General features: G+C 40.1%; 1 protein-coding gene across 2 annotated transcripts in view; it reads right to left on the minus strand.

Annotated features, from left to right (window-relative positions):
• LOC133448403 (metabotropic glutamate receptor 4-like) overlaps positions 1-18,021 on the minus strand; it is a 211,737-nt gene extending 193,716 nt beyond the window's left edge. The window contains exon 1 of one of the 2 annotated variants that reach the window (XM_061726887.1): positions 17,564-18,021. The gene's annotated coding sequence lies outside the window, so the exon portion shown is untranslated. Of the gene's footprint in view, positions 1-17,431; positions 17,508-17,563 lie in introns of those variants that run through there. The other variant, XM_061726889.1, reaches the window with a different exon arrangement.
• Between the last annotated feature and the right edge of the window lie 850 nt (positions 18,022-18,871).

The following is an 18,871-nucleotide window of genomic DNA, read 5'->3' on the forward strand; positions in this document are numbered from 1 at the left end:
AGTAATTTCCTATACAAAGATCATTTCCTGAAAGAAGTAAGACGGCATTGTCGCTGATTAAATATTACTCCGTGTTCATGTTGTTCTGCTCAACTAAATCAACATATATTATTTCTCCATTTCCTTATTTTCCCTATTACTTTTTAATAACATGGGTTTTCTTCCCGCCTAATTTGTTGTATTATTGAGTTTTTTGTTTTTGTAGCCTGTGCAAGGTACCTCTGAAATGTTTTCTCCCATCACTTAGAACATTTTTAGCTAGTAAGTATTCTCTTGATGGTGCTCTCAGCATCAGCCCGCAGAAGGATACGTATATTTTCATTCACCGCACAACCTGGTGATAATTAACTAGAGCAAACCGTAGAAACAGTTTATGCTTTATTTTCCCAGTCATAAATGTGTTTGGAAATCCATTTGGGAGATGGTTCTCTTTTGTCAGTATCAGAGGCAATAATTAAATAACCATGTCTGGAAATCTGTTTGTTTTTGAAGGGTTAGTGCATTTTATATTTTCTGTGAAGACGTCTGGTTACCAGTGTTGCCTCACAGATAGAAGTGAGAGTCAACTTGCGTGGTTGTTTGCATCTGTGGCCCTGTAATGGACTGATTACCTCTCCAGGATTTATTTCTCCAGGATGTATTATTCCATACCACAACCTGTCCAGCGTCTGGAGCAATAGCCCAACCCAGCTATTTCCCAATGGCAGCTGCACAATATATCACAATAACACTGTTTGTGTGTTATTAAAGAATATTACTTCAGAATAAATTAATTAAATGTCACATTAAGGCAAAAGCATCTTAAAGGGGTTTCTGTGAATACTACTAAGAGCTGAAGCTCTCTTACAGTAATTAAACTAACAAGCCTGAACAGTGTACACGAGTCCCTACCTACTCGTGTTTCTCTCTTAATCATTTTACAAACGCATTTTCCACTGTAGGCCCTGTAAACATGATGGATAGCAATGAAACCGGTTTCATCGTGACAAAAAGGAGTGATTAGGCAGTCTAGAGTACTCGTGACACCTGTAAACCTTGCAGTTTTCAACCCAAAGAAGGGGGGGGTGGGGGCTTCACAGATAGCTAAATCACAGCAGCACCATGAAACAGCAGGACTGCCATTGTATAGTCATTCAAAAAGCTTTTCATCCTCTTTTGTTCCAATGAAATGATCCTATGATGAAATTGTCTAAGGTAAGTCTGCTATGTATTCTACTTATCTTCTTTTATTCTGTGCATCTTTGAAGTTTATGAAACACCCAGCAGGACAACCAAGGAAGACGGCAGGAAAAAAAAAAAATCAATGAAATCAAACACTGTGTGGTCACTGAGATAGTGGCTGTAGCTAAAGTTATTTTATTAAATAAATAAATAATAGGGATAATGTGCATCATCATCATCTCAAGAGCCGCAGAGCAATCTGAGCAAACTACAGGTGTCTGGTGTCCAAGAACTGGTGATATAATGTTTCAGGATATGAATACTACACTGAAGGAAGTATGAGGAACTGCTTCATGGAGACAGTTGTAATAGCAAAAGGGTTCAAAGCTGCTTGTCAAGCCAGTCAAGGTTTGTAGATTGCTTTTCTAGAGGCTGTTAAAACCATATACGGATACCATTCAGATACTTTCCATTTTCTTTATCTTACAGCACACACTAGTATTGTTTATGATGCTGATTACTTTCATTTGTAGTTTCAGTATTTCTATTTTTAATATAATGGGGATCATTATTATTCATTTTACACATTTTTAGGTATTGATGGCTGAAAGGCAAAAGGCCCTAACTACAAAATCCCGAAAATGGAGGGAAAATGTACAAATCTCCACTTTGCAACTGCTTAATACCTAGTTGGGCTTATTAACACATAGTAATGTTGTCCAAAAACAGTGTAACATATATTGGGTATCTATAATAAATATAATTGTTCGAGAAAACAAGCTTTTATTGTTCTTCTCCTGGGGAGTGTGCATTTCTCAGATAGGAGGTTTAGCGTTTCAGCCATCGATATATGATGAGCTTTTATAGCGTGTTCTTTTCATTATTATTATTGTTTTCATTGCCTGACTATATATATAACTCAGACTAGGATATGTTTCTTGGCACACAGTGTGAGTAACTCTCAAACAGATAGGCTACTCAACTTCATTCAGAAATGATTTGCCCTATGACACCACAATGTTACAAAAAAAAAAACACTATCTGACCCACAGCACGAAATATAGATTCACAACCTAACAGGGTTTCTCCACGCTTAACTTTCTCGAAGCTGCAGTGGACAAGATTTAACATTGCATCTGTTATATCAGACCGCAAGCCAATATCCCATTAAAGGAGAGCAAAAGCACATTTATTAAGCCTGTTTATCCAAACTGAATTTTGGAGCTGTGTACCCAGAGAGGTGACAGGGGAAAACTTAAGAAAATAAAACGTAGCCTGATCAGCAGCAAACCAATGCTCAGACTGCACAAAAAAATGGAGTGAAATTTTTCTTTTGCCAGTTCTGTCCTACTAATAGCAAACACCAGGCTGCAAAGTATTACATAGTGCAGTTTGATGGCTTCTAAAGCCACACCGACAGAATATTACATTTTAAACAATTACCTGTTGTTGCCTTTGAAGCCATCATCCGTTAAGTAAAATAAATTCACACATTATGTGTTTACCGCAGCATCTGCAGTGTTGACAGCTCGGGACAAGCTCAAATATTTGCATTCGGGTATTCCAGTCCAAGAATTAGGTTTTTCTCATCCCTCTGGTTGTTGGGTCCTTTAGATGGAGACAGATTTTTTTGAGGATGAATCACATTGACGTGCAGGAGATCCTGGCTGATGAAAGCATTGAGAGACTGGACTGCATGGCTTCCTCTTCCTTTTCCTGCCATGGTCGCTTTCTTGCCAACATTAGGGCCAAAGTATGGTCTCTCAGAGGAAAAAGCCTCCTGCTTTTTAATGAAAGGTGTTCATCATCACCTTGTCAGCAGCAGTGTGTGACTACTACAGGTTGATGCCACTTAGTCCCCCTAAGGGAAGCGTGCACTGTCAAGTGCAATTTGCAGTCCTGCCATTTTACTTTGACAGACGAACCAACCTGTACGGGACTATAAAGAGCAGGGCCACAGAATGGGCCCTCCAGTATCCTTCCATCTACAAAAAAAACTAAATTTGGATGACATTTGTGTTTTCTTTGAGTCCTTAGCTGCACCTTATTACCCTGTTGTAGTCATTCTGTGTTTGCACCTACAGTTGTATCCAAGCATTACTTTCACTATCGCTCACCAACCATGCCATTACATCACAATCCTCGCAAAGCCCCCGAAAGGTCAGTGTGGCAGGGATGACCGGTCTCAAACGAGTGAACTTGTTCACTTTGCCCCAGTTCCCCTGACGGGCTGAGCTTTGATGGGAGGCGTTAAAGGGGTGGATCCTGTAACGCTCACTGACATCCTTAAAATTTGCGATTGCTTGAAGGGCTTCATGGGCAGAGGACATTGGTGGCAACAGAGGGGAAGAGGGGGTTTCTCACAGGGAACTTTAACATCCTTAAAAGCTTAGATAATGTCAGCCGTTCATCGGAGAGAAATTGCTGACGGAGCTTCAGGATGGGGCGGGGTGACGGTGAGGAATGAGAAAAGTGAAAGTGTGCGGCATTTCCAGGAATGCCTCTTCACATGGTCCTGTGATCCCTGTAATGATCCAAACACATTACAACCTAATTGGTTTTACTGTAGTCACGGTGTAATTACAACCACTTGCACTAAATAATTCACCAGAATCAACTGCTGAAATAACATCCAGCTGTCATGGAATCCACTTCGCTGAGTTTTTGTTTTTTTTTATCCACACTGAAGCCTGTTATACCATTTTAGTCTCTTTCAGCTTGGTCTAAGTCAGTAAGTAAGCACCGAGATTAAAACATACCGCTTTACTACCATTCGTCAACAAGGCCCTGCCCCCCCCCCCCCCCCCCCCCCCCCCCCCGCCCCCCCATCCCACTCTACGTTACATTAACGTAAAAAACTCCAATCCTGTAACTTTTGCACAGACTCATATCCGGCACTTTACAAACCTCATTGTACATTTCTGTCTATAGTTTTTACCTATCCTAAGTTCCTAAGTCACTTTTGTACAGACTCACCCGGCCTTTTAAAACCTCATTTTTGTACATTTCCGGTCTACATTTTATTTTACTGTTTATACTTTTTATTGTTTATACATTTCATTTCATTTTATCTCTTATATATTTGTTTTTATATTTGTATTGTGTTGCACCAATCCCCATAACAAATTCCTCGTGTGAAAACTTGGCAATAAACCCTTTTCTGATTCTGATTTGAACCAGTTCAAATATTGCGTTTGACCCTTAAGGTTAAAATGCCTGTTAATCCTCTGTATCTATGGACAATCAAATCTATGACATATTATATATATATATATATATATATATATATATATATATATATATATATATATATATATATATACACACACACATATACACACATACACATATATATATATATATATATACACACACACACACACACACACACACACACACACACATATATATATATATATACACACACATATACACACACACATACACATATGTGTGTGAGTTCATATGTGTGTATATGTCGCAAAAAGAACACTAAAGTCTTGGGAAGCTTTGTTATATTTATTCAATAACTCCCTCAGACTTCCAGTCGTGTCCCATATTTCATCTCTGCGCTGAAAAATGACTTTTCTGACTGCGAACATGAGAAATGCAAAAGTCTCAACGGGCACGTCTGGAGGGGGCCAGCTTACCGCAGAAGATCACAGCAGTGGCAATGAATGCATCAGAAAACAGTGCTGTAGGCGAGCATAAGTCAACAGTGCCTAATGTGAGACTTTGGTATGCATGATGTTAAATAGATTGTGAAAATGCTCTTTTCATGACTAAGATGGAGCCTTTCATTAATCTTAGAGCTGAGCCTGCCTCCACAAAAACAACGAACATCCCTTCTGGGAAAGACAAAACACCCACGGTGGGCTACAGGGATCTAGGAAGAGCTCTCATGCAAGCCCATGGGCTCGCTCACTATGTGTCCGCCCCCTTAGCTGCGCATACATGTGTGATTTGTATGTTTGTACATTCATGAAATATGTCATATGTGTAAGCATGCTGTAATTATTGTCCGTCTGCCTGAGCACGAATCATTTTCTGCACGCCAGCGTGCGAGTGTGTGCCTCTCAACACCATCTACATATGCTTTTGTGCTCTCTGTGCAAAGTGTAGGTGGATGTGGTTGAGACAGATATTCACAGAACTTAAATCGTATTCTGCCTTTTATGTGTGCATGCACAGCAGTTGGTCAGAAATGAGGTGTTTTCATTATATTTTTGGGAGGCATCTGTTAATAATACCCACATGCCGACTTTAAAAGAAAATGAAAATTGGGGAGTATTCCCTTGTGTGAGAAGTATGTTTGATCAATATCCTTTATCGTTTGCCGAGATACAACAGGAATAAAGCTAAGACTGCAGTTTAGCACAAAACACTCTGGTTGCTTTACTTCCCTGTACCTTCATCCCCTACTTGATTATCTACCAGGTTTTATCTACCATGAATGCAAAGACCCCCCCCCCCTTACAAAAATGGATGTGCATTCATTCGCAACCACAACCTGAAACAAAAATTGCAGTTGGAGTTGCAGGTGAGTAAGATTATCATCTAAATTGAGTCTCGCGAGTTCACCATTGTGTGTCTCGATGCCCATCTGCAGCAGTGATTACAAGTTTCACTTTCATACCCAGGTGTTACTGATAGCTGAAAATGGTGCCGTGCAAATTCAAAATAAAACAGGTTTCGCGTGTCACACTGACATCCTGTCATGCTCTGTTAAAAAGGAGGCAGAGACAGTTTAATCAGCCGTTTCAGAGTTAAATGAATCACCGCAGGGCATCAGAGGATTCAGCCTATGCTTTGGTGGCCAGAGATGCTAATTTTAGGGCACATCAGCCATATAGCAGCTATAAAGCTCCCTTCATGTCCTGTCAATTATCCAGAACCTGCAACACACTAATCTCATCACAGCAAGCCCAGCAATCTATTACTGAGCAGAGTCGTCTTTTGAATCAAACACCTTACTCCCGGCCGGCCCAGTGTGACTGTAAGAGCCGGAGCTGTCCCCACATAACTGCCCAGGCATTCATTTGTGATGCTGCGGTTGGAGCCAATAACTGTGGTCACTTTATCAGCACCTGTGTCGATAAATGACACCTGCACATAGATCTCGAATCTCTGCAGCAAAAGTCATTGTAAAACGAACTAAATCTGATGCCATCATACCTGCCATTTTCTGTTTAGTTTTTTTCATGTGGTGTCCTTTGGGATTGAAGCAGCTAAAAGCAGGGCATCAGCATGGCTTCATTACAAAGACTGTAACAAGCTCAAGGGAAATCCATTTTGTGTGCATTTCACCTTGAGCATGATGATATATAACATATTACAACATTTCATTATTTATTGAATAAAAACTACGCCAAAATGCAGAGGCAACATTTGAAAACGAAGCACACCTTTACTGCTTCCCCAGGAATTAAAACAAGTAGCCGGGTGCTGCTAATCAAATGAATTTGATTAAAGGATCATCCGCAAGCACCTCTTTAAAAGCAGTTTGGCAGTTTGCTGGTCTGGAGCGTTCAGGTGTGTGTGTTAACACAATGCTAAGGAGAAAAGACATTAGCAATGATCTTAGAGAGGCTAATGGTTCTGACCATGAATCTGGGAGGGTTCAAAAGGCAATTTATAAACGATGTAGAGTCCATTATTCTACAACAAAAAAAAAAAGATATATCACAGGTGTAAAACATTCAAAGCAGTTGACTTCTCGCAGAAATGGATGCCCCTTTACTTTCACCCCAAGGTAAAATAATGTAATAATCAGTAAAAATGCAAAAACCTGTGAGCTGCATCAACAGATTTTACAGACCACCATTAGCATTTTAAATTAAAAGTGCATGACAGAACATTTAGAGAGATGGCACAAATATGGCCTATGGGGTTGTCAGGAGAGTCTTAAAAAAAAAAAAAGAATATTACAACACATTTAGTTTGAAACCTTGTGCCTGAACAAACCGCAAGACTTCTCAAACAACGTCCTTTGTCTGCTTTTGATTTAGCATAAAATACAATACAATTTATACACAAGTACACAAGACTTCCTATGTACAGAGTTCCCTGAGTTGAGTGACTAAAGGTAAAAGAAACTGGATAAAAACTATTAAATAAATCAGAGGTAAAAAAACTTTTTGACTTCACTGCATGAAGTCAAAAATGAGTTATTTGGGTTTGTCAATGTTGTGAAGATTGCCGTCTTCCCCATGTTATCCAGCAGATTGCTGTATGGTGGCTCATAGCTCCCTCTCATGAGCCCAAGGATGCTTGCCTTTGCGTACTTCATGATTATGTCATTTTCATGAGTGGAGTACAGTCAGCTGTGTATAATGCAAAAAGTTTGGAAATTGGATAGCAGTCCTGCAGGGTTCCTGTACTTATTGTCTTTGCCATCTTCAGCACCTGTGGTCTGTCCGTAAGAAAGTCCAGAATCCAGTTAATTGTATTAAAGGCAGGGCTGTAATCCAGGAGCATGAGTCTTGCATGTGTATTGGGACTGTCCAGATGTTGCCAGATGGAATGAAGTGCCAGAGCCACTTTATCATCTAATGATGTGTTCCAGCAAACTGATGGAGGTCCACTGTACCTGGAGTTGATCCACAGAGTTGATGTCTTTTATCAGTTTCTCCTGCCAGTATATATATCTCACGAAACACACTGAAATTAGTGCCATACTTTTCACTCATTGAACCTGGCTACCACTCCAACATATCTAAAGTCATTCGTTAAGGTTATGTTTGCTTTTTGTGGGACTGACACTCAAATCTGTTATTGAAGCTGTTACGGTTGTCTGGTACCTGGGCATTTCGGCTTACAGTTCGATCTACAGACATCTTGTAGTTTGTGATCGATTGTATTCCCTGCCACATGCTCCTGGTGTTGTCATCTTCAGCTTTAAAGTCTGTTTGTGTGTTCTGTTGGTAGCCTTCCTGGCTTTTTGAAGATCATATTGGGCCAGTTTGAACTTCTCAATGTCTCCTGACTTCAGAGCTGCACACCAGTTTCTGATCTTGTTGCATATATCTGCATTGAACCAGGGTTTCCAGTTTGGATATATAGGGATAGTCCAGGAAGGAATGCACATGGAGGTACACCAGTCAATACATCTGCTCAGTGTCAGTGTTTTTAGCCTCTTGGTGTAGGTGGGCTGTAGGCGGATAGCAAGGTGATCACATTTCCCAGAAAGTGGCTTATGGACCACACTATAAGCATTTTTAAATGTTGCTATAGTGCTTATCCTGGTTTCTGTATCCTCTGGTACAAAAGTTGACAAATTGGTGGTATTTGGAGAAGTTTTTCTGAAGATCACGATGGAACAGCAGCATCGGGACGTGTTCACGCCTGCTGATTCTGATATGCAGTTCTTTTTAGTGAATTTTCCTCGTTAGCAGAGGAATGGGACATACACTACATTAAGTATAATGCACTGTAGCTTTCTGAACAAATATAATGCTACGCTTCAGGGTAACATGCTCCACATCATAGGAACATGACGGTGAGACCCCCGCATTGTCCGTGCACCAGGATTGTTTGACAAGCATCGGTGCGCCCTCCTCCGCGACTTTTGCAGCATTCCACCCTGTCAACAGTGTACTCCGCTGTGTTAAAACCTCATCTGGGCCGATTTGTCAGAGCCCTGTCTCACAGAAACATGGAGGAAAGCAATTATGGATGTACATTTGTGTAGCCACCCTGCAAAAAAGATTGCCAATGTACTGAGGCATATAATATGGACAAAGATAATGATGGTATGTTAGCTGTCCTTTCCTAGCCAGTCAACGTAGCCTCTATGCTGCTCAATATGTCATGTGTTTTTGTTCATCTCAGGTTGTCTTTGGCTTATTTCAAGACCAGATACAGGCCACATGTTTGTTTTTTTTTGTTTTTGCTTGCTTATTTATTTTTTTATTTACCTGATACAATGGTAGAATGGTAAAAAATGGTGGAACAGAGAACAAGGTCTCCTTTTCTTTTCCACAGGATTGCATGTTTGCACCTTGCTAATCACTGGGGACATTATTGTCATTGTGACAGGATCTATTGTGCTCACGACAGCAATAAACAGACCAAAAGCAAGATTTTACAGCAAAGACATACAAAACCATATGCATTTGCTTCTAGCCGTTAATCTGGCGGTATGCTGTAAAATGGGTGACAAATTTAATTACAATGAAAAAAAGTTTTAGTAAAGTATTGGGCCACCATGAGACAGAATGAGCTACCTGCCACTGTAGTTTTAATGACAATTCCAAGCCTAGTTTGAAAGTCTGCTGGAGGGATGAACATCATTCTTCCAGAATGTCTTATTTGATGTTAGATGATGATTCTGGAAAACATGTCCTGTTGCCATCCTGTCACCTATACAAACCCTATATTTCTGTCCTTGCCTGTATTTTATTGGGGTACATGAAGATTACAGTTCTTTTAATACACTAAAGCATCATTATTCATTTACTTTCCTGCTAAAGGCTAAAATGTATAAGTCAGAAGCAGCTAAAATATTTGTATTTTGTTACAGTTTTATACCCAGGTCATTAGATTGAGGGCACGGTAGGACAAATAATGAGATGAAAGTGTTTTTAATTGAGCAGAATTTCAATAAGAGAGGATGTAATGTGCGAGGATAAGATAAATCAACTACCTGAACTCAAACAGAGGAGGCCACTCTTCATCTCTGGACTCAAAACAATCAAACAAACCATCCAACCATTCATGTGTTTATTTGTGACCATGAAGATAAAAGCTCTTCTAACTATAAAAGCAATACAAAAACAATCCTTTTGCAAACCAGATTCCAGGTAAAAATATTTTTTTTAAAGTACACTTTTTTCAATGCTGATTTGCAAGAGTTTTGCAAGGTTCAGACACAATGGCGTTCTGCCAAATCCAAGAAAATCATTACATAGAAGACAAAGTATATTTTTCAATACGTCGGAGAACATATTTCTCAAACTACCCCGTACTTTTAAAACATGGTTCAGCATTGAAAACAGTCCAGGTGCAATTTGCAATTCCCAAGACGACATAACAGCCAAAACAAACTAGTCTATAAGAAATATTCAGCCTTATGCATAATTATGTGGCGTTGTCGGTAGGAGATATGAATGTACAAGTTAGTGGATATCAGGTGTATGAAAAGGAGGAAACAGAGTGTTTTCATTAAACTGTATTAAGAATTATGTAATGTAAGATTAGTTGGTTTTAGGCTGAAAAACATTCAGCTCAGATTAGCTTTCTTTAATGTGTTATTTACCGATATCTAAGCATTAGTTTCTTTTCTTTTCTTTCTGAGACCGTGCGTGGATCTTCTCTTTAAGCAGGTTTTTCGCATTGAGCAGCTGATTCCTGCAGGGCTGTCATTTTCATTGCATAAGCGCTCCATTATGAGAGCGTGTACAAAAAAAGACTTGAGTGGAGCGTGGAGTTGTGACGTGTCCTTGTCTGATAGATGTATAGCTAAACCATATTTGCTCAAATTTTCACTTGTATAAAGGCTACATCCTGTTGAACTGCCGCCCAGTAGGTAAAAATAAAGAACTGAACTAAACATCAGGTGAAAATCTGTTGTTTTTTGACCTTCTGTGGCTTGAAGTCAGCGGCTGTCTCATTGTTGAGTAAAGGGCGCACAGAATATCAACCTCATTTTCTGTTATTTCATTATGCTGATAAAATACAGACAAAGATATAAATTCAAGAAATATCCCACAACCATGGATGAGTAGAAGGGAAGGAAATCACAAACAATATTTCCAGAAAATAAGAGAGGAAAGTTGTGACACGGTGTTCATCCTCATCCAAGTTTCTCATCTGCTGCATTGCTGTAACTGTCATTCTTTTGGTGGAAAAAGAAGAAGGCTGAAATGGGCTCTACACAACAGTCTTTAGCCCGCACATTTTGTGGGAGCCATAAATTAATGTTGAAAAAAAACAACAAAAAGATAGCATTCAGGAGAGCTCATTATTGGGCAAAATTTTGCATGGAAAGTACCCATGTGTAATTGTTAGAGAGGTTTACTATTGCAAAGGCAGCAATGCATAGAGGCATAAGGAGGAAAGGTGATCTGGAGGCTGGCATGAAGGAAGCAGAGAAGAACTGAACATTGAAGATGTATCGGTGCTTTCATACATTATCTTTTGTAGATTTTACTTTGTGATGCATGGTTCATGATGAGCTCACTCTTGAAGCAGTTGTTTGTCTGTTAAAAAACATGATAATATTATCAGGTTACATTATTATTCATCTTTTACTGCAAAGATTGCTATAATAACTTTGCTAATCTTTTCCTCTATGTTAAATCTTGATAATCTGCAAAGTTTAGCTCAGTCAGGCAGAAAATCTGTCTTCAAATATTTAATATTCTCTGTTACATTTAGGATTTTTATCAAAGTAGGAAACACTCCAGATGAAAGCTTGGATGGAAAGGAGTACTGTCAAGATGAATTAAATGCGTCCCAGTCTCACATCAAAATGTATGACAGCTGCATTTGTCCACTGCATGAGATGTAATAGTTTAACAATTCCAGCTCCACAATTCGGAGATGCTTGTGGTGTTTGGATGATGTGCTTAGAGTGGTAATCATCAAACCGGCAAGGCAGAGAAATGGAAAACAAAGATTTCTTACATATGGTTAATCGTGTGAAATGGTCTATTTTAACACAAAACCAAGTATTTTATTCCAATTTTAGTCAAGCAGCTTTGCTATATGAAAAAAAAAGTGACAAAATCCTAGAAAAATGGGCAAAACTAAACACGGTGGGGGGGAAACTGAAAGGAAATCAAAGAACTAGGTTTAAAAATGATGAAAAAATATAAATTGTACAAGATAAGAGAGGAATTCCAGTCTGCTGGGTGAATGTCCTGTTTCAGCTACACCACGATGTCCAACTTGTAATTTTACAGAATAACCTTATGCATTCATCCAGTTCTCTAATATCCAGACATTTACAATGTATTTGTAGTTTAGAGACATACTGGCTGTGAAACAATTAATAAATTCCTGCCCAGATTCTTTCTCCTCATTCATTCTGGACATCACTCGACCCCTACAGCTCAGCGTGCCTGCGTCTTTTCAGTTCTCAGGTTACTTCTCTACTGCTTTTGTCAAACCTTAAATGACTACAACAGAAAGAAGGAAAAAAAAAAGTCAATTTCCTGTAAAAGTTTCCTACAGTCATAATGCAACAATTTACCATCCAGCTGTGTTCACTGCTTGAGGTTCGGTTGTTGTGTAGTTAAATAATTTCAGTTCCATCGTAATCTATTCAAGTAACAAATTACCAACCAAATCCATAACAAATTACTTTACAGAGAAAGTACACTAATTAAAACACAGTCCAATAGATCTACTTTTCTAGATTTCTTTTACAACCCTTAAAAAGAAGAAAACTGACTGGCCTGCAAATTCAGACTGCGGACGCATGAATACAAGCAGCTACTGCATATAGTTGAGAGAGTAGCTGATCTTGCATGAACGTTTAACTCAAAATGTGGCATTAGTTTCTGACATTTTGCTCGACTGAGTTCACCTAGCCTGGAGAAAGTCAGTGAAAGTCATACTAGCTGCTGTGTGATGTAGGCCCATGTACAGTATACGTTGCTGAACATCAGTGCAGTTGGAGGTGTTTCTGTTTATCCAGAACTAATATCTCAGATCCCTTTATATGGGAAAAGATCTAAAAGATAACAATAAATAAGGTAACTGCAATACTGGCTGAAATTGTGATGGTAGACCACATGCAAGACCCCCATTGGTGAAATCTAAATACATTTATGCAGTTAAACCATTTCTATTCCATGCTACCTGATGCAACTTTACTACATTTCAGAGAGATTTCTCTCTTTTTTTTACTTTTTAACTCCATAAGATATATTTGTGTGACTAATTTCTAAGTTTAACATTCTTGACTTTTAAAGAAACAGAACAAGTAGTAAGTTCAGTTATCTAGTTTCACTTAAAGATCTGCTTTAAAAGAATAGACGTGTATTCATTCATGTCATGTTCTAATAAAGTCTCATGAGTTATTAACAGCGCCACCAAATATTAAATCTCACATCTAAACCTCTCATCTTTAAAGCTGGTAATTAAGTACACTTTGTTACTGCTCTCAGACAGGATTTTCTGGTATCTGTACTTAACTTCAGAACTTACTCGTCTGACAACTTTTTACTTTTACTGCTACATATCATTTTGTGTCATTGTGCGCTTTCCCAACATCAGACCCGATGTCTCCCGACAGCGAAGTTAGAAATGATGATGCCTCAATGATTCACCGGTATACAGTAGACATAAGGATGTGCATAAATAAAAGGGAGACACAACTCAAACGTCTACTGCAGCAAAGATTGAGTTTTCTTTTTCAACGTATCCGGCTTTCAAAATGTCTAAAAGCTGAAATCAGATTTGTGTATTTGAGTCTTGTTTTTCTTCTCTCTGCTGGCCCTGAGATAATTAAGAGACGTTAAAAAATAAGAAAATTATAATCCTGCATGGCACATTTAGAAACTAGTTCAAACTGTAAAAACTACATAAGTAAAAACTATAAAATGACACCATCTATGATGATAAAATAGTAGAAATAATATTAACAGCATCTAAACTCCACGCCCCACTTCTGAGGAAAGTTGTGGGTGAGGGATAAAGATGGAGGAGATGGATAACTTTACTCTGATCTGGGTCTACAATGGTACAGTACCTCGCAAATGTGATCATTTCACCAAAATATATGATTTCAGACAGATGGGCACAATTAATTTCTCTGGATTGTGTTAGTTCTGAGTTTTTTGGGTTGATAGTCATTTCACACACCCGGTTACATTTTTTTCATGATGCGTCTCTTTAAACCTTTATCATCAAAGTATCGTAAAAGCCGTCTAGACTTATTTTAAAACCCGTCCAGACTTATTTTTTTTTTGTCCGTAATAGAATAAGAAATCGTATTATGAACGAGTGCTGTTGCCATTTTCTTTCCCCCTCAGAATGACCTCAGCTTTTAATTTCTGGTCTAATGTCTGCGCACAAGATAAAATCTAGGCCAAGCTGATTTTTCAGTCTTTTTTTAACCCTGCGAATGCCTTGTGTAACTGTAATACAACCAGGTTTACACCTACAGCTCTTCTTTCCTTCTTTCAGGAGTGGATTGAATTTTCTCTCAAGCACATTTACGGTAACATGAAAAGAGCTTTTAGAAGGGTTCCGGCAAATAAAGGGTGAAGTCAAAGATGAAAATGCGTCTAATGTTGACCACTTAGAAAAAATAAAACAGAAAAATGGATCAACTTCATGGGCGTGGTGGAACAAACCTCCAGCTGCACGTACAGGTTTATTGATGGCAGCAGTATTACCATCACTTTATTGTTTGAAAGAACAAAACACGACAAAACGGTGAGAAAGACAAATTGCAACAAACTAATGATCCAGATATTTCACGGATCTGGAACTCTGCACAAAAACAGCTGGATTCAGGTATGAAGGAAGCATTAGGAGTACTTCAGAACAGGTGAATGGGATGCAATAATAGATTCATGAGGCGAGATGCTTTCGAACCCTTGTCTAAGATAATGGCCATAATCCGATGCAACGATGTTAAAAGCACTCATTTCACACTTCATTTCACACGCTGCTGCCCTGGGAAGAATCTGTGCGTACGATGACTCAGGAAACCCACAACATCCCTCTCCTGTATCTTTATGTTGTTCCTCCTGTCCATTCATCGTAGCTTCAGTGTTTTTTTTTCCACGCCATTTTAAATGCAATGCTATACCACAAATATAATAAGAACCAAATACATGTATTTCTAAATTCCACTAGCTAGGGAAAGTCACTGTCATTCCAAGTGACTTTGAAAAGTGCATTATGAATGTTAAACTGATACAAAAATTCTAATTTCTACCTGTGGCGTTTTAAAAATGTCTAACCATAAAGACAAACAAAAAGTAGCTCATCAGCAAGATGAGATAATGTTTGTTTAGGTCCTGTTATGAATACTTAATGTCCATCCATCACTCTTGGAATAGAGAATATTCCAAGTGTAAATGGTTCTTTGAGCTTATATAGTACCTACATGTCTTTCCCTTGAATATTCCTTATCTTTCAAAGCATTTATACCATCTATAAACATAGGAAAACTAAACCAACCATCTCCAGAGTGATCAAATGCATTCTGTTAAAAAGAAAGGTATCACATAAGACACATACAAATACAAAAAGAGGGCAGGTATTATAAAGCGTTCTGACTATCTGCTCATCTAGTTGCTGTCAGCCTTTGTTACCTGTTATCTATTTCCGAGCAAAACCAGAGCATGCTGCGTCAGCCATGTTTCTCACGTCGGCTGTCTTTACTGTATGGAATTGTTTGGAAAACCTCCCCCAGTGAGCAGATGGCGTCTGCCGGGAGGAGAATGAAGCTGGAACCTGGGCTCTGTATTCCGCACACACATTTCCCCGTCTCCACCACAAGCCTTCATGTAACAGGGAACAACAAAGGTCTAATGGGAATTTAAGCTCGGCTCTGTTTTGGGAAACTGCACACATTTGTTTATCACAGTCTTTGCTCTTGGATCCATGCGGCATCGACAGTAAAAAGCTGTGACTACTGGGAAGTCTCTCTGCAAGACTGGAGAGCAGGATGAAACACCCCCCTCCCCTTCTCCTGGAATGATTTCAGTTGCTTTGATTATTGTGGTCTCCATCAAATGAAAGTGACATATTCGTAATTTAACTCCTTTGCCGCCCGAATAAAACGTAAAGAAGCACATGCATTCTCCGGGAAAGCCTATCTACAGTATGCTGCTGACTCCTCGTGTATTATTAAAGAGAGAATGAGGCTGTGCTAGAGTATCTGCTCGTAACTGCTTACACCCCAGCCCATGACATATTACAGAGAACTTAGCAAAACAGCCGTTTTGTGCTGACTCTGCACCAGATAACCCAACTCAAAAAGGACAAGATAAGCCAGGCAAAGTTGAGAAAAGTACATCTAAGGCTGTTTGAGTAAGCCCTGCACCTCTCTGCCAACTACAATCTCTCTCTGGAGGAGACTTCTTAAGCATGCTTTGTTGTTTGAGCCAGGTAGACTATTAGTCACCACAGCTGTGAAGACCACAACAGCAAAAACAAAACCCCACTGTAAGACATAAAATCTACATCATAGGCGCTCAGAGACTGAATTAAATCTCTTTTGCTGAGTCACACTTTTGAGATAATTACCTTCTGATATGAAGACCATTCCCCTTTTGCCTGTAAGTTCAGAGGGAATGCACACAATGGCTTATTTGGCTGTAATCATAGCAGCGCCCACCATGAACTGAACCTATGAGAGTAGTATAGCGCAGAGGTAATCTCTGGCCCTGCAAAAAGGCCCCTGGGAGCGGCTCAAAATGGAAGCAGTATTAAATCCGTGTTTTCTCTGTGTGTCAGGTATTTACTCATCTTATGAACCTTGACCATCAACTCCAGACTTTTATTATGTGCCTACAAACAAACATAGTACCTGCAAATTGCAAAAAGCATAATGTACATCCCCGTCAACAAAAGACTGGCCTTGGAGTAACAGCCATGCATGCCTAAGTAAGCCATTAAAGTTTGCTCTGGGCTGCACGGTAGCAGTTTCACATCAGCAGTTCCTCGGCTGCTTTCAGTCTGGCTTGCATCGCCAGGGGGCTGCACATCTGCACACGCACTCACCATCTATGGGAGACGACACTCCTGCCCCTCTACTCCAGCACACTCACAAAATACCACCCTGCCAGGGTGCTCCCCGTGCGTTATTCAACTTGTCTCGGGGTTGAGAGGGAGACACGGGGGGGAGGAGATAAATGTGGGAGAGAGGAGGGGATGATAAAGCGCCTGTTTTCATCTTGCTGCTGCTTTCAGGACTACAAAACTGGATTGACATGTTCAGAAAGAAAAAGATGTATCCACGGTTCGGTTAATCTGCGCTTTCAGAGTTGTAACTAATTATATTTTAGCCCTGTGGCTGCAGCATTTCGATGTTGAGTCGTTCTTTTACCATTTTTTTTTTTAAGACTTCAGTCGCCTCCGTGCAGCGAGGCACAGAGATTCATACAAAACGCTGCGCCTTAGCGCGTAAAAGCAATCAATGCATGTACAGGTTGGGGCGTTGCACTCTTTATGAAGACAATACATGCATTTTTACTTTTCAAAACTGTCGCAAACTCTGCAAATTACTAACGGATATAAGTGTTAAACATTTCTTAAGCGCACATGAAAATGGTTTTACGAGCATCTCCAGATTTGCATCACAGACCTCAAGTATCAGCATAACCCATCTTTCCAACACTCCATTCGTTGCACCTGAGAAGATTGGAGTCACGACGTGTTCTTAAACATTTGAATGCCACGGATAACCCATTTTTGCAGCCTGGGTGGCTGTACTTACCCCTCTCTCCTGCCCACGAGGAATGTATATATATATATCAAATGACCCACATCCAATGAAAAATCGTGGGGGGGTGTTTTGGTCTTGCACTGTGTGTGGGGATGATTTCTTCAGTAATTGTCGCTATTTGTGGAGAAAAACAAAACAACAAAAAAAAGACACTTAGTTTCTGAATTGTATCCAACAGGAATCCACACGCATTTCGGCGCTGCGTCGATCTCCGGGAATCATTGCGAGCGCTGTCCGCGAGAAAAGTGCTGCTCAAAGTCTCAAGTCCCAACTTTAGACTGAGCGCGAAGGCAAAACAAACGACATGTCCGGGGGAGACACTCAGCACAGCAGCTCCAGCGATAAAAAGGGAAGGAAAAAAAAAGAAAAGAAAAAAAAGGATCAGATCTTTTTTTTACGGGACAATGGAGCTGAGTAGCGCGCACCCCACACCCGAGGCGAGAGCGCGTTACACTGATGGACGGAACGCAGTGCGCGCACTGATGTGATTGATGTTAAATGCGTGGCAGCCCGCCGCCCTTATCACACACGAAATGCACCATCAGTGAACAGAGGGGGGTGGAGGTGTGAAAGCCAAATTATGGCATGTGATACTTCCTCCACGCACACAGAATGGAGATATGCAACATTTGCAAGGGTTTGGTTACAATTTTAACGTCGATCTGGATTCATCTCTTACCCTCCGGCACACTCAGCCCTCAGTGTCGGGTTTTGTATTCACCCATCTCTGTGAAGTGACATCCAAGCGCGTAAAAACCGCACTGTCTGTGTGTCTTTCTGTCTGTCTGCTGGAGAAAGTGATGTCTTTACTTTATCTCGACATGCACTGAGCGTCAGATGTTTCAGGTGGCAAAAAAAAAAAAAGGAGCTCATGAAATCATCCCAAATTGGATAAAGTGTACCAGACTAATCCGATTTCAACTCCTGATAGCAGAAGAGCTGTGCTTATTGTTTCTAATGTGTCTTTACTGGGCTGGCTGCCATGCACGTTACAGGTGCGGCTGCAGCCTATGCAGCAGGCTCACGCCGTGACGAACATGTCACGCCTGATTTATGGTTCTGCGTTAAATCGACGGCGTAGCCTACGCCGTAGGCTCTGCGTTGGTGTAACGCGGAACCATAAATCAGCCTTCAGTCCAATCACCGGGTGCAAAAACTCAATCAAGACACTAGGTTTGTGTTTTCTGAGTGTGTGCATGTGCGTGTGTGCGTGTGTGTGTGTTCCGCCGAGTTACAGCAACCCCACTCTGCAGCAGTTATGAAACTATATCCAAAAGGCATGCCACTATGTGTCCAATA

Source organism: Cololabis saira, chromosome 8 (assembly GCF_033807715.1).
Source record: "Cololabis saira isolate AMF1-May2022 chromosome 8, fColSai1.1, whole genome shotgun sequence".
Taxonomy (NCBI): Eukaryota; Metazoa; Chordata; class Actinopteri; order Beloniformes; family Belonidae; genus Cololabis; species Cololabis saira.